Genomic DNA, 15,874 nt, shown 5'->3' with positions numbered 1-15,874 from the left:
CCAGAAAACCTGACAGGCTTTAAACTGGGTAGTGATGGCATCAGAGAATATCAACAGATGGAAGTTAACAGAGTGGAGAGAGAAATGTCAATTATCATGGAAAGGCTGTTGTTACCTAGTGTCAGCTGTGGCTCAGTGGGTAGCACTCTCGCCTCTGAGTCAGAAGATTGTGAGTTCAGGAACTTGAGCACATAAAAATTCTAGGCTGACACTCCAGTGCAGTGCTGAGGGAGTGCTGCACTGTCGGAGGTGCCGTCTTTCAGAAGAGACGTTAAACTGAGGCCCTGTCTGCCCTCTCAGGTGGATGCAAAAGATCCCATGGCACTATTTTGAAGAAGAGCAGGGGAGTTATCCCCAGTGTCCTGGCCAACATTTATCCCTCAATCAACATAACAACAAACAGATTATCTGTCATTATCACATTGTTGTTTGTGGAGTCTGTTTTGTGCAAGTTGGCTGCCACGTTTCCTATATTACAACACTGACTACACTCCAAAAGTGCTGTATTGCGCTTTGAAACGTCCAGTGGTCGTGAAAGGCACTATATAAATGCATTTCTTTTTTCAATCATGCTTCAAGAAATTAAAGTGCTATCATGTGATAATAATTTAGTGTGTACTTAAGCTAGTTAGCACTTTTACGACCATTGGGATTGAGGTATCACCACAGTAAAAAACCTTGGGCTGAATTTTCACCCCTTCCACCTGGCAGAAATGGGGCAGTAGCATCCCAAAAATGGGGGTCAATGCCCCACTGACCCATTGTAGCTGGGGCTGCGGCAATATTCACTGGAGCCTACCAATGGGTGGCTGGAGTGGCCCCCATAACCAGGCAGTAGGCCCTTTTAAAATTTTGATCCAGCTGGGTGGACTCAGTTTTCATATGTTTGCTGATGACATCCAACTTTGGCCCTCTATCACTGTCCTTGACTCCACTGCGATTGATGTGCCCTCTGACATCAAATCGTGAATGAGCCAGAATTTTCCAAAGCTCGATATTGACAAGACCAATGCTATCCCATTGTGCTCTCATCCGAAACTTTGCCCTTCAGCTCCCAATGGCCCGTTCACTCAAGCTGAACCTGAAAATGTGCAATTTCAATGGCCTTCAAACTCCACTTCCAGGCCATGTTCAAGACCACCTCATCAGCCTCCCTCTGTACATCATCCACACCTTGATTGTCTTCAGGCCCTTTCTCTCTAATGTTCTATTGCTGGCCTCACAAGTTCCAATCTACACAAACTCCAACTCACCTGGAATTCTGAGGATAGAGGGACTCCCAACCTGGATAGAGGATAGAGGGGCTTCCAACATGGCTTCAAAAATGAGGTCACGTCTTACAAATGTTATTATATTTTTTGAAGAAGTCACCAAAATTGTGGATGAGGGAAGACCAGCAGACATTGTCTACTTAGACTCCAAAAAGCTTTTGAGAAGGTACCTCAGAAGAGTCTTCTCCGCAAGATCCAAGCTTTCAGTATTAGTGGTAATAGACTGAGCTGGATTGAGAACTACCTGGAAGGCCATACACAGAAAATAGCTTTTCAATGGATTTGGATCTGTCTGGGGACTGTGGTGTCTCTCAGGAATCAACTTAGGACTGTTGCTCTTTACTGTTTTTATTAATGATCTAGACGTAGGTGTTGAGGGCACGATCTGCGAGTTTGCAGATGATATTAAGATTTGTGCTAGTATCAAGACTGTAGATGATATTCAACTGCTTCAGGTGGATGTTGATGCGTAGATATCTAAAGGTTCATGACCAATGCCGTGAAGCAATAGCTAGAGCGAATGGGGTTTTCGGGTGCATTTATAGGACAACTGACCACACGACAAAGCACACTATTTTGCCCTTATAAAAATCCTTGGTCAGGCTTCAGTTAGAATACTGTGTCCACTTTTGGTCTCCTCACATGGTTGGTCATATCGAGGCTTTGGAAAAGGTGCAGAAGGGATTGATTAGATTAGTTCCCGATTTGAAACATCTAAAGAGTTGGGACTCTACACTTTAGAGAAGCCTAGACTGAGGGATGTAATGATCAAGGTTTATAAGATGATGAAGGGAATAGATTGTGTTTGACTTGATAGTTTGTTGCAATTAAATAGGTTAAGGAGGACCAGAGGTCATAATTTTAAGGTTTACAAAGCCAGATCTAGGTTCGATGTCAGGAGGTGGTTCTTTTCCCAGTGAGTAGTGGACCTTTGGAACAGGCAGCCATCTCATGTGGTGGGCATTGATTCATTGAATTCCTTCAAGTGAGAGCTAGATCTGTTCCTGGCCAGGTTGGAGAACACCTCTTGAAAAAGATAGGTACAACATAAAATTATTAAGGCCAGAATGATCTCTTGGACTAGTTTTGATCGCCTTAGGGGATGAGAGAGGAATTTCCCAGATATTTTCCTCCAAATTGGCCTGGGTTTTATCTGTTTTTTTGTCTCTCCCAAGAGATCACAGTGTGGGGTGGAGAGTATATATAGTGTGATTCACAAGGTAGTATAATTGTGTAGTACAGTTGGATGGACCACAGGATCTTTTCCTGTCTGTCATTATTCATTTGTTCGTATCATGCCCTGCCCTCAAACTCTTTCCCTAAACTCATTTTCTTTGAAAGCCAAAAGTTTCCAGGTGATATACAAATGTAACTGTAAAGCAAAATAAGCTGCTTACCTCTGCCTCACAGAAGCCATCTCTCCTTTGCTCTCCATGCACCCAAATTATATCCCCCTCTTTAAAAGCCAGTTCATGGCTAGGATGAATATTGGGGCTGTCTTGCAATGGATTATAGTCATAAACAGCGATGAACTGGAAGAGTGAAATATAGATGCCTGCAGTTAATACTAACTGGAATAATGTCACGGGGTACATTCAACACTCCAGGCTGTACATAGCATTACTAATCGGATTTGGACACTTTTGTCCTTGTCTCATGCTGATCTTCATTGACACAGGATTTGCACCGGCATGTAAAATGCTGGCTAAGAAGGCTAACAGGGCTTTGAAGAGCCCAACATAGATGAAACATACGACATATAACATTCACTACATATGCATGTTATTTTACATATAAGGGACAATTTCTGTTTCCCTGAGATTTTTATATCTTATATTGAGACCCTGAAAACCTTTATGCACTCTAACAACCAAGAATTTTAATGAACAAATAATTAACAACATTGCAACAATCACTTAGGGAATAAAATTGTTTCCGAGAACAGATTTTTAAAAATAAAGGACAATTTAGTTTTTTTATTAAGTTACCGTGTAAAGCTAGTATTGGCTGTATTTCTGAATATCCAGTGATATAATCGGGCTTCACTGTTTTCACTGTGAAGTATGATGCAGTGGAGTGCAAACTTAGCCTAAATAAACAAAGGTGTAATGGCCATAGGTCTGAAAGGTAAGTATGCCCATTATTACTAGTAAATCAGATACTTTATTGCACAGAATTTACAGCACGGAAACAGGCCATTCAGTCCAACTGGTCCATGTGGCTTTTTAAGCTCCATATGAGCCTCGTCCCAATTTCTCTTCATTCAACCCTATCAGCACATCCTTCTATTCCTTTCTCCCTCATGTGTTTATCTAACTTTCCCGAAAATGCATTTATTCTATTCGCCTCAACTACTCCTTGCGGCAGCGAGTCCACATTATAACCACTCTCTAGATAAAGATGTTCTTCCTGAATTCCCTACTGAATTTATTGGTGACTCTCTTATATTTATGGCCCCTAGTTTTGGACTCCCCCAAAAGGGGAAACATTTTCATGAAGTCCTTATAATATAAGTAAGATTTATTGGGAAATTCTAACTCCTTTTTCTGAAGAAAATCACATCATATAAAGACAGTTCAATGCTACTGTGACTGTTCTGAATCAAAAGCAGAAAATCACTGCCCAAAGTGAATAAAACAAATTTTTGCAGTTGAAATAACGAATGCTTCTTTAAAATAAAAAGGAACCTTCAGAACTTAAGTAGTTGTAAAAGAAAAAATGGTGGACTATTAGACACGATTGGATCTGTAGGAGATTAAGTTCTAAGTTTAAAAAGACATTATACTATAAGCATTAGGGATTGTAAGTCCATATCACATTAGAATTTTCAGCTGCTTATTGTTGTCCAATATGCAGTTATTGTAATCATCCTAGTTCCAAGACTCCTCTCTGTAAACCTATGTTCAACCATTTCAGTGCGGCTGAGAGGGACAGCCCTTTTCAGCATATCTGTGTTTATGGTCTGTTCATAGACCAGTTGTGGAATCAGAGAATGGTGCAGCACAGAAGGAAGCCATTCGGCCCATTTTGCCTGTGTCAGTTCTTTGAAAGAGCTATCCAATTAGTCCCACTCCCCTGCCCTTTCCTAATAGCCCTGCAAAATTTCCCCTTTCAAGTATTTATCAAATTCCCTTTTGCAAATTTTTATTAAATCTGCTTCGACCGTCCTTTCTGGCAATATATTCCAGATCATAACAACTTACTTTGTAAGAACATTTCTCCTCATTTCGCCTCTGGTTCTTTTGCCAATTTTTCCAACCTTGGCCGGAATCTGTGAGTGCGAGTTTGGAGGTGGGCCCGCTGTAAAAATGACCGTGATTGACAGCGGGGCGGAAATCCGCTTTGAACCCACTTCCATGTGAATTACCAAAGTGCCGGCTCTGCTTGTGGATTGCAGACCCGGCACTAAGTGACGTGCCAGGCAATTGTGCTAGTTAACAAGCTGCTTAAGGCTATTGAACAGCATTTTACCAGGTTCAAAAGATTTTTTCAAGTTTTTAACGAGGTTCTCACCCCTCAAGTATCACATCAGGTAAGTGTTTCGGGTTCTCAATAACTCTGGATTGGTTTGACTAGTTGACAGCTGCAGAAGTGGTGTCAAATCTAGCATTCATAGCTGTTCAATTTCCAATCAAAGAAGCTGGAGCTTCCAGGATTTGGAATTTTGACAGCGGGCCCACCTCCAAACTCGCACTCGCAGGGCTTTTCAGCTTTATGGAAGTTTGAGTGTGAGGGGTGGCTACTGAGATGGGGATTTGATAATGTAGATAGAGACGAGGGATGGGTGGAGGTGCAAGGTAAGTTGGTGTGAGTAAGGATGTGCAGGAATCGGGCAGGGAAGCAGAGTGATGGGGATGTAATGAGTGGCTCAGCAGGATGAGGTTGAGTGCGGCTTTACAGTAGCGTTTCGTGATCTACTGAGATAATTGAAGGTTTGCGCCACTGCAGCCAGGTCCTCCTGACCACATCCCTGCTTGTGCCCTCCTGTACAATGTGCAACCAGTCTGTGTTAATGTCCCAGGGAGATCTCTTCTGCCCATGGGAAGGGAAGAGAACCTCCCTGCACGCTATGACTCTCTCCATAAGCATCTGGAGAGAGTCATGGGGGAGCCTGGGTGCAGCCCTGCACCTCTGTGCAGTGTTTGTCAGTGTTTGCAGCACCTCAATGCTGTAGAACACTGACAGCACAACTGTCAAAATGTATGCGGCCATGGTCCCTTTAAGGAAACTGGCTGATGCGCACGTCAGCAGATGATGCCATCAGACCCGCTTCCTTTTAATTGGCTGGGAACCTTGCAGTCGGGCTTAACAAGCCCAATCAAGGGAAAGTCATGGGGGGAGCCGACATGGAGCCAGGAGTGGGGTCACAGCCTTCCTCAGTCGGAAAAATCGAGCCCTTTAAATCTGTGTCCTCTGGTTACCGACCCTCCTGCCAGGGGAAACAATTTCTCCTTATTTACTTAAGTCTAGCATCCCTGGCTGTCTGTCCTTTTTTTTTTGGTTAAAGACTTTTAACTGGGTAATTCAAACACCAGTTGTTAATCTCAGCACTCAGAGCAGAATCTCTGTTAAAATATTGATGATGAAGCTGATCAGCCGTGGCCTGCCTTAACACAACTCAGCCTGCATTAGCCTTGTTTCTCAGTCTACAAAGCGAACCGTAAACCTTTCAAGATTTCAGGATAAGCAAATGACCCAGAAGTTGTCCTATTTTTCTGCAAATGGCACATCATAGATTTAGGCCACGATTTTAATCCACTTCAACCAGCGAGAATGGTGCCTGGGAGGGGAACATGGCTCCAATCCGCCGTGCTCCCTGGCGTAATTCTTATGACGGTGAATCAGGCCGTCATCGAGGCTCCTGCAGGGGGTGGCCAGGGCTATCGGGGAAAAAGAATCGGGGAGGGGAGAGGAGGGATTGGGGAGGGGGGAGGAAGGATTGATTGAGGAGGGGGCTGGAGTTCTGAATATTCAAACGTCGTTAGCACCACGATGTATTATTCACTTGAAGCTGGTGAGTTCTGTACTGTCCGCAGCCCGGCAACAGAACTACAGCGAGAGGTGTCGACTGGCCAGAAGAGGCCATGGTAAACCTTCAAAAATTACATCCGTTAGAACTCCTTGTGGGCCAGGAGCAGCAGGACTGCTTACCCCAGGTCCCTTAAAGAGTCCTCAGGCTTCCACAGCCCTGGCCTACCCCTGATCTCGCTGGAACCTCCCCCCAGCCTCAGTTTCCCGTAATCGCCCTGGAAACCTTCCCCCATCCACTGGATTCCCGATCGCACTGGAAACTTCCCCACCCCACCTCCAGAACGCTCCTCCCACTGACTGCCAGGGACCGTTCCCATGGCTCCCCCAGCAGTGGCCTCCTGGCACCAAATTTTTGCTCCCACTGCCCAGCCAGGTCGTGAATCTGACCAGGTTTCAGGAGAGACTCCTGGAAGATTTAAAAGAAAGAAAAAGACTTGAGTTTATATAGCGCCTTTCATGACCATCAGACATCTCAAAGCACTTTAAGTCAATTGGGTACTTTTGGAGTGCAGTCACTGTTGTGATGTAGGATGAGATCCAACATCACCTCAAGTGTGCCAGTGCAACCTTCGGCCAGCTGAGGAAAAGAGTGTTTGAAGACCAGGCCCTCAAAACTGTCACCAAGCTCATGGTTTACAGGGCTGTAGTAATACCAGCCCTCCTGTATGGCTCAGAAACATGGACCATGTACAGCAGACACCTCAAGTCGCTGGAGAAATACCACCGACGACGTCTCCACAAGATCCTACAAATCCCCTGGGAGGACAGACGTACCAACATTAGCATTCTCGACCAGGCCAACAGCCCCAGCATTGGAGCACTGACCACACTTGATCAGCTCTGCTGGGCAGGCCACATAGTTCGGATGCCAGACACGAGACTCCAAAAGCAAGCGCTCTACTCGGAATTCCTTCACGGCAAACGAGCCAAAGGTGGGCAGCGGAAAGGTTACAAGGACACCCTCAAAGCCTCCCTGACAAAAGTGCGACATCCCCACTGATACCTGGGAGTTCCTCGCCAAAGACCGCCCTAAGTGGAGGAAGTGCATCTGGGAGGGTGCTGAGCTCCTTGAGTCTCGTCGCCGGGAGTATGCAGAAATCACACGCAGGCAGTGGAAAGATTGTGCGGCAAACCAGTCCCACTCACCCCTTCCCTTAACAACTATTTGTCCCAGCTGTGCCAGAGACTGTGGTTCTTGTATTGGACTGTACAGCCATCTAAGAACTCATGTTAAGAGTGGAAGCAAGTCTTCCTCGATTCCGAGGACTGCCTATGAAGATGATGAATGTAGGAAACACGGCAGCCAATTCGCGCACAAGCAAGCTCCCACAAACAGCAATGTGATAATGACCAGATAATCTGTTTTTTTGTTTTATTGATTGTGGGATAAATATTGGCCAGGACACCTGGGATAATTCCCCTACTCTTCTTCAAAATAGTGCCATGGGATCTTTTACATCCACCTGAGAGAGCAGACGGGGCCTTGGTTTAACGTCTCATGCAAAAGACAACACTTCTGACATTGCAGCACTCTCACAGCACTGCACTGGAGTGTCAGTCTAGATTTATGTGCTCAAATCCCTGGAGTGGGACTTGAACTCACAACCTTCTGACTCAGAGGAGAGTGTGCTACGAACTGAGCCACAGCTGACACTCAAATAAGGCCTTGCCGGTAAGATCAGCAGGGCCTCCCTGTCCCCAGACTCTCTCCAGCCACACCGCCCATTTCTGGGCCTTGCTCACACCATTCCTACCCTCCCTTTAAAATCAGGGCCTTAATTTCTCCCATAGAATTGTTACATATTTGCTGAAAATGGCCTTCCAAATTTGAAAAATAACCCAGCAATAAAAGGAGGGGGAAAACATAATCCCTTGATGAGAAACGCTGGATTCCACTGTATTGTTCCCTGTTGCAAATTACAAAGCATTTTGGTATTATATTCCTTTAGCTGACCTCTACTGAGCCGCATGCAGTAATGATCTCTGGCCATCACTAGTGAGGATCAATACATGTTAAATCTGATGTCTTTCTGCTCTAGAATCTGTGAAAGAAATTATCTGAAGGGTCACAGTGAGCCATAAAATTCTACCTGTTGTGCACTTTCGTGAAGAAAACAAAATACGGATTAAACTAATCTGATAAATATTTAACTGCTGTATTAGTCTTAACAAATGAAATTCAAATCTTTAATTTTAGAGATAAACTATCAATTTTTTTTTAAATACCTTGGTATTTTGAACCAAAATAGGGTTAATAAATTTTTACTTTCCCAGAAAACAACAAGCACGCACTCCCTACACATGAATCACTGAAATGTGCGTCAGTTAAATGGTTAATTCAAATAAGAGAGTCCAAGTATTAGGTTACAATGGGCCCAAGTTTCCACAAGAAAAAAAACGGGCGCCCCTCCGAGCTGGGCGCCCGTTTTTCGCGCCTAAAACGGCGCCTAAAAAGAAAATCGCGATTCTGGAGCGTTCTGCAGCTCCTTGTCTGCCTGGCGTGGCGTGCAGGGGGGCGGGGCCTACACTCGCGCCGATTTTGTAAGTAGGAGGGGGCAGGTACTATTTAAATTAGTTTTTTTTCCTGCCGGCAACGCTGCGCGTACGCGTTGGAGCGTTCACGCATGCTCAGTGTGAAAAAAACATTGGCACTCGGCCATTTTTGTAGTTCTTTGTAGCTGTTTAGTTTTTTAAAAATTTTTAATAAAAGTACATTGCCATCAGCACAGAGGCTTCTTGTAGCAGTGAGAAGGCTGCAGGAAGCCTCAGGAAGTTGAGGCAGCCGTTTCCCGACAACCTCCGCCTTTTGCCGTCGGGAAATGGCTCCTCAATTTCTGAGGCTTCCTGCAGCCTTCTCTCTTTCCTGCCAGCCGTCTGGAACGGCTCCATTCCCTTCCCCCCCCCCCCCACCTCGTTCGGTGGGCTCCCGCCCGCCCGCGTTCGTCGGCTCCCTTCCCTCCCCCCCCTCCCGCGTTCGTCGGCTCCCTTCCCTCCCCCCCCCCCCCCTCGTTCGGTGGGCTCCCTTCCCTCCCCCCCCCTCCCGCGTTCGTCGGCTCCCTTCCCTCCCCCCCCCCCCCCTCGTTCGGTGGGCTCCCTTCCCTCCCCCCCCCTCCCGCGTTCGTCGGCTCCCTTCCCTCCCCCCCCCCCCACCTCGTTCGGTGGGCTCCCGCCCGCCCGCGTTCGTCGGCTCCCTTCCCTCCCCCCCCTCCCGCGTTCGTCGGCTCCCTTCCCTCCCCCCCCCACCCCCGCGTTCGTCGGCTCCCTTCCCTCCCCCCCTCCCGCGTTCGTCGGCTCCCTTCCCTCCCCCCCCCCCCCCCCCCGCGTTCGTCGGCTCCCTTCCCTCCCCCCCCTCCCGCGTTCGTCGGCTCCCTTCCCTCCCCCCCCCCCCCGCGTTCGTCGGCTCCCTTCCCTCCCCCCCCCCGCGTTCGTCGGCTCCCTTCCCTCCCCCCCCCCTCCCGCGTTCGTCGGCTCCCTTCCCTCCCCCCCCCCCCCCGCGTTCGGCGGCTTCCTTCCCTCCCCCCCCTCCCGCGTTCGTCGGCTCCCTTCCCTTCCCCCCCCCCTCCCGCGTTCGTCGGCTTCCTCCCCCCCCCTCCCGCGTTCGTCGGCTCCCTTCCCTTCCCCCCCCCCTCCCGCGTTCGTCGGCTTCCTCCCCCTCCCCCCCGCGTTCGTCGGCTTCCTTCCCCTCCCCCCCGCGTTCGTCGGCTTCCTCCCCCTCCCCCCCGCGTTCGTCGGCTTCCTTCCCCCCCCACCCGCGTTCGTCGGCTTCCTCCCCCTCCCCCCCGCGTTCGTCGGCTTCCTCCCCCTCCCCCCCGCGTTCGTCGGCTTCCTTCCCCTCCCCCCCGCGTTCGTCGGCTTCCTCCCCCTCCCCCCCGCGTTCGTCGGCTTCCTTCCCCCCCCGCCCCCCGCGTTCGTCGGCTTCCTTCCCCCCCCGCCCCCCGCGTTCGTCGGCTTCCTTCCCCCCCCCCCCCCGCGTTCGTCGGCTTCCTTCCCCCCCCCCCACCGCGTTCGTCGGCTTCCTCCCCCCCTCCCCCCCGCGTTCGTCGGCTTCCTTCCCCCCCCGCCCCCCGCGTTCGTCGGCTTCCTTCCCCCCCCGCCCCCCGCGTTCGTCGGCTTCCTTCCCCCCCCCCCCCCGCGTTCGTCGGCTTCCTCCCCCCCTCCCCCCCGCGTTCGTCGGCTTCCTTCCCCCCCCCCCCCACGTTCGTCGGCTTCCTTCCCCCCCGCCCCCCACGTTCGTCGGCTTCCTTCCCCCTCCCCACCCGCGTTCGTCGGCTTCCTTCCCCCCCGCCCCCCGCGTTCGTCGGCTTCCTTCCCCCCCCCCCCCCGCGTTCGTCGGCTTCCTTCCCCCCCCCCCCCGCGTTCGTCGGCTTCCTTCCCCCCCCCCCCCGCGTTCGTCGGCTTCCTTCCCCCTCCCCACCCGCGTTCGTCGGCTTCCTTCCCCCCCGCCCCCCACGTTCGTCGGCTTCCTTCCCCCCCCCCCCCGCGTTCGTCGGCTTCCTTCCCCCCCGCCCCCCGCGTTCGTCAGCTTCCTTCCCCCCCCCCCCCGCGTTCGGTCGGCTTCCTTCCCCCCCCCCCCGCGTTCGTCGGCTTCCTTCCCCCCCCCCCCCGCGTTCGTCGGCTTCCTTCCCCCCCCCCCCCCCGCGTTCGGTCGGCTTCCTTCCCCCCCCCCCGCGTTCGTCGGCTTCCTTCCCCTCCCCCGCCGCGTTCGTCGGCTTCCTTCCCCCCCCCCCCCGCGTTCGTCGGCTTCCTTCCCCCCCCCCCGCGTTCGTCGGCTTCCTTCCCCCCCCCCGCGTTCGTCGGCTTCCTTCCCCCCCCCCCCCGCGTTCGGTCGGCTCCCTCGTTTTGTGAGGCTTGCTGCAGAATTCTCCCTGGCTGAAGCACTTTCACACAGGTAGGAAGATGGTTTATTTAATCTTTTCTTGGCTTATAAATGTTTATTCAGGTTGGATTTATTTGTATAATATTTGTAGAAGTATAAATAAGGATTGATTGTAGAATTTAATGAGTTCCCTTCCCCCCCCCCCCCCCGTTCTGGACGCCTGATTTGTAACTTGCGCCTGATTTTTTAATGTGTAGAACAGGTTTTTTCAGTTCTACAAAAATCTTCACTGGCTCCATTCTACTTTAGTTTGGAGTACGTTTTCACTGTGGAAACTTTCAAATCAGGCGTCAGTGGCCGGACACGCCCCCTTTTGAAGAAAAAATTCTGTTCCAAAGTAGAACTGTTCTACCTGACTAGAACTGCAGAAAAAAAAATGTGGAGAATTGCGATTTCTAAGATAGTCCGTTCTCCACCAGTTGCTCCTAAAATAGAAGTGCAAATCATGTGGAAACTTGGGCCCAATATATGGATCACCACGGTAACAATCACATGACTTTCCTCTTGGAGAGTAGCTTATTCATATGTTCGCATCAGTAGGCATCAGTAGGCAAACAAGCTAACAAGCTAACAAGCAGTATCAGGTTTATCTTAACACTGGAATGTGATGTAATATATTGTACTGAAGAGAAGGACTGTGAAGGCACTGGGGACTTTAATGGCCGAGAAATTTGCTGGCATTGTGCCCGTTTTTCAGGTGGAAAATAATTGCCAAAGCATCCAATATGGCATGCAGTTATTACATGCCGGAACTGTGCCACCCGCGATATTGGTGAAGACAGAAAAATAAATCAGAGCCCGCACTCGAAACAAGTGCTAAACATTGTGCATATGCAAATAGAAGACCTAACGCCGGCTTCAGGCTCTGCTTGTAAAATTTGGGCTGTCCTGAACATAGCTGGTGCCCTTTCCTCCCCTCTCCCGATCGTTTAATCCCCCACCGCACCCCGCACTCCCACAGTCTACCCCCTCCCTCCAAATCGTTTGCCCCCTGCCCCACTTTCGAGACCTATCTGAGGGCCGCGACCGGCAGCAGAGTGGCCCAAAATTCAAACCCTCCGCTGGCGTGCCGCCCGAGGAAACGCAGCAGGCGTCCGCAGTTTGCCAGTCTCATGTAAATGTGGCTCAGTATCGGGCCTGTCTCGGGCCGGCAGCGTTCAGGCTCAGGGATTGGCAAGCCGGCGTGAATCAATTTCTAGGCCAATGCATTTTAGATTTCACAACCTGCTATCAGCATTAATAAAAACTCTAGACAAGGTAAAATGATTGGATCTAAACAGTACCAATAAAATGGATATCCTCAAATTTGTTAAGTTGATTTTGCTGAGTTTTGAACCTAAGCCACAGTTTTTTTTTAATAAAGTGTTCTAACAGAATGTCAAAGCAAAGGTTTAATCAGCCTAGTTAATTAGAAACAGAGTTCTCTCCATTGTTCATCAGATTGTCGACAGTGATGAAACCAAATTCTCAGCTTTTAATATCATCTTGCACCTGCATGGTGATTAATGTTACAGCAGGAAAGATCGTCCCCAAAATTCCTCGTGCATGATCCCAGTAGTTATGCCGGAATTGCGTCCAACACCGACCCCACTAGAGTTTGCGGGGTCAGTAGAAAGGCTGCTGACCTGGCCTGGACCCTACTACTGGTTTCCACATTCATCCTTGTGGAGGTTGGTATGCCGCCACTCACTGGGTGTACTGGCCACTACACATACTCTGGATCTGGACTGTGGATCAAGAGCAGGAATTCCTGGCTAAGGGAGTCCCCACCCTTGGCCCCAGCCGTTGCCCATCATTTACTTTGTAAGGGGCAGATGGAGGTTCAGTCCCTTACAAGGTGTCGAAGGAACTCCTAGAGATCAGACACAACCAGCAGAACCTCAGGGCCAGTCTCTAGTGGGAGAAAAAATACAGACATCAAGGCAACTAAATACATTTCTGTACAAAGGTTTTGTAATTGCATATAAAAGTAATATTTCAGAGTTCTGTTACCTTGTATTGACCTACATTGCATCTTGTGCTGACCTACATTGGGCCCCGGTCCAACAACACCTCTATTTAAAAATTCTCATCCTTGATTTCAAATCCCTCCACGGCCTTGCACCAACCTCCCTCCATCCCCCCGCCCCCCATCTCTGTAACCTCCTCCAGCCCTACAACCCTCCGTATTCTCTGTATTCCTCCAATTCTGGACTCACTACAACAGTGACTACACTTCAAAAGTACTTATTTGGCTGTAAAGCATTTTGTGATGTACGGTGGTCATGAAAGGCGCTATATAAATGCATGTCTTTCTTTCTTTCTTGAGCATCACTGATTTTCATCACTCCACCATTGGCGGCCGTACCTTCAGCTGCCTCAGCCCTAAGATCTGTAATTTCATCCCTAAACCTCTCTCTCCTCCTTTAAGATGCTCCTTAAAACCTACCTCTTTGACCAAGCTTTTGCTCACCTGTTCCAATATCTCATTATGTGGCTTGGTGTCAAACTTTAGTTAATAATGTTCCTGTGAAGTGTCTTGGGACATTTTACAACGTTAAAGGCACTATATAAATGCAAGTAGTTATTGATGTTAAATGTTTTGATCTTACTCTATTTGCAAACACAGTTGAAAGCTCAGCAGAATGCAATAATCTACTTATTCTACCTTCACTTACATCTATATTGAAACTGCATTGAGCATTTTAAAATCATTCTTTCCACACCTCTCCTGAAAACACTGCCCATGTTGGAAGTGGCTCTACAAGTACTGACAGCTGCCTAATATTGTGCCAAAGTGCCAATTCTTTGTGTGTGAACTTTGCAAAGAGTATACATCACCTTGGAGGATATTTAGGGCTAAACTTTGCACTGTTTCACCGCCCGGTTTCTCAGCGGTATTGGCCGTTTTGGGCGAGAACCGGGTCGGTGAAAAATTCCTGAGCTGAGGCACGCAGGCGGTATTGAAGTACCGCTGAGGAGAGGACTGCTGGCGAGCACCATCCACAGATCACCCCTGGCGCGATCTGTGGCATGAGCGGGCACCCGTGGGTAAGTATAAAAATAATTTTAAACCGCCCACGAGGATCAGCGGGAGCTGGGCGGTAGATGAGTAGGCCTGCAAGAAAAAGGAAAGTGATTGGTTTTTTACTATTTATTTTCGAAATCTGTTGGGGTGATTTAATTAAAAAGTTTGTTGGGAATGTTTTTTTGATTCTATAGCTAGGTTTTTAGAAACATTATTTTTATTCTTTTTCTCGTGTTAGGCCCAACCCGCAGCCTCGGGGTAAATTTTTATAGATTTTTAAATTTTTCGCCCATTTTCTTTAGGCACCGCCCAATCTGGCCGAAATTGCACTTTTTCGCCCAGATTGGGGGTGCAAGGCCCATATTTTTCACTGGGCGGATTTTTATTTTTCGGTAAGTTTTCGCCTGCGATAATCTTCCCCAGCCGTAGCGTTTTTTGGGGCAGCTATCGGGCGCTGGCGAGCTTTGTGGAAATTCTAGCACATAGCCTTCCATACAGCTAAACCCAATCCTGTCCTCAGCTGATGCCCATACACGTGCACTTTCCAACAAGGACACTGTAATCAGGGGCAGGACCCTCGTCCAAGGGCACTGAGGCCGATTGTATTATCCCCACTACAGGTACTGCTCTGGCTGATCTCAGCTAACCCAGACACAGCACGCGACTGCCACACAGCACATGCCTGGGACCTTTGCGGTTTGTAGACACACAAGGCAATGGCTTTTCCCATTGAATCATTTCAGTGAGTTAACACAATTGCTTTTGAGCACAAGTGTCTTCTAAGATGTTTAGTGCCTTTTTCGTTTCCCAAACCCAGACCTGCTGAACGCATTCTTTGTTTCAAAGCAGGATTTTGTATAATGGAATGTATACGTTTCTAATTCCAGATCCCTTTCATCCTGTGTCTTGTGTCGATGGTGGCCAAAAGAAATCTGAGGCGGTTTCTGTCTATTTTTGAAGGAGAAAGCTGTTCCAAATCCTAATGATCATTGTTGCTATGCCGACTGCACTATATATAAACACAGTGACTATCAGAACTATTTCACTATACCAACAAAGCAGTTGCTAAAAGCAGATGAACATATATCTTTGGTTGGAATACTCTTTTGACGAATTATCTCTTCTTTAATCTCTAATATATATTAGGAAGGGGGGAAACATGAAAATCAGTGAAGCCAGTTCTGATTCATCATCAGCCATAATAGCAAAGGCTACTGTTCTTGATTTGCAAGAACAGTATCTTTGAATATAGACAGGAGAAAGGATCATTTCAATCGAGTTTTTCTGCCTGGCCACCAAACCAGGAAGGCCTCAGATTGGGTATTGAAGCCCACATTACAACAGTGACTACACTCCAAAAGTACTTCATTGGCTGTAAAGCACTTTCAGACATCCGGCGGTCATGAAAGGCGCTATATAAATGTAAGTCTTTCTTTTTTTTCTTTTAAATGGAATATTCAACAAAAGTAGCTGTTTGACTCATTTGGCATTCTTGCATCTGAGTCAGAATATTGTGGGTTCAAGCCCCATCCCAGGACTTGACTACATAACTTAGACTGACATTTCAGTGTAGTACTGAGAGAGTGCTACATTAGTTGAGATGTTTAACCAAAGCCCTGCTTGTTGTGTATGTATATACCCTGTATACTCAATGTACAGTTACATTAGACCAATGAATGTATTTTTACA

This window comes from Pristiophorus japonicus, chromosome 2, assembly GCF_044704955.1.
Source record: "Pristiophorus japonicus isolate sPriJap1 chromosome 2, sPriJap1.hap1, whole genome shotgun sequence".
Lineage (NCBI taxonomy): Eukaryota > Metazoa > Chordata > Chondrichthyes > Pristiophoridae > Pristiophorus > Pristiophorus japonicus.
Note: the sequence above shows the minus strand (reverse complement) of the source record.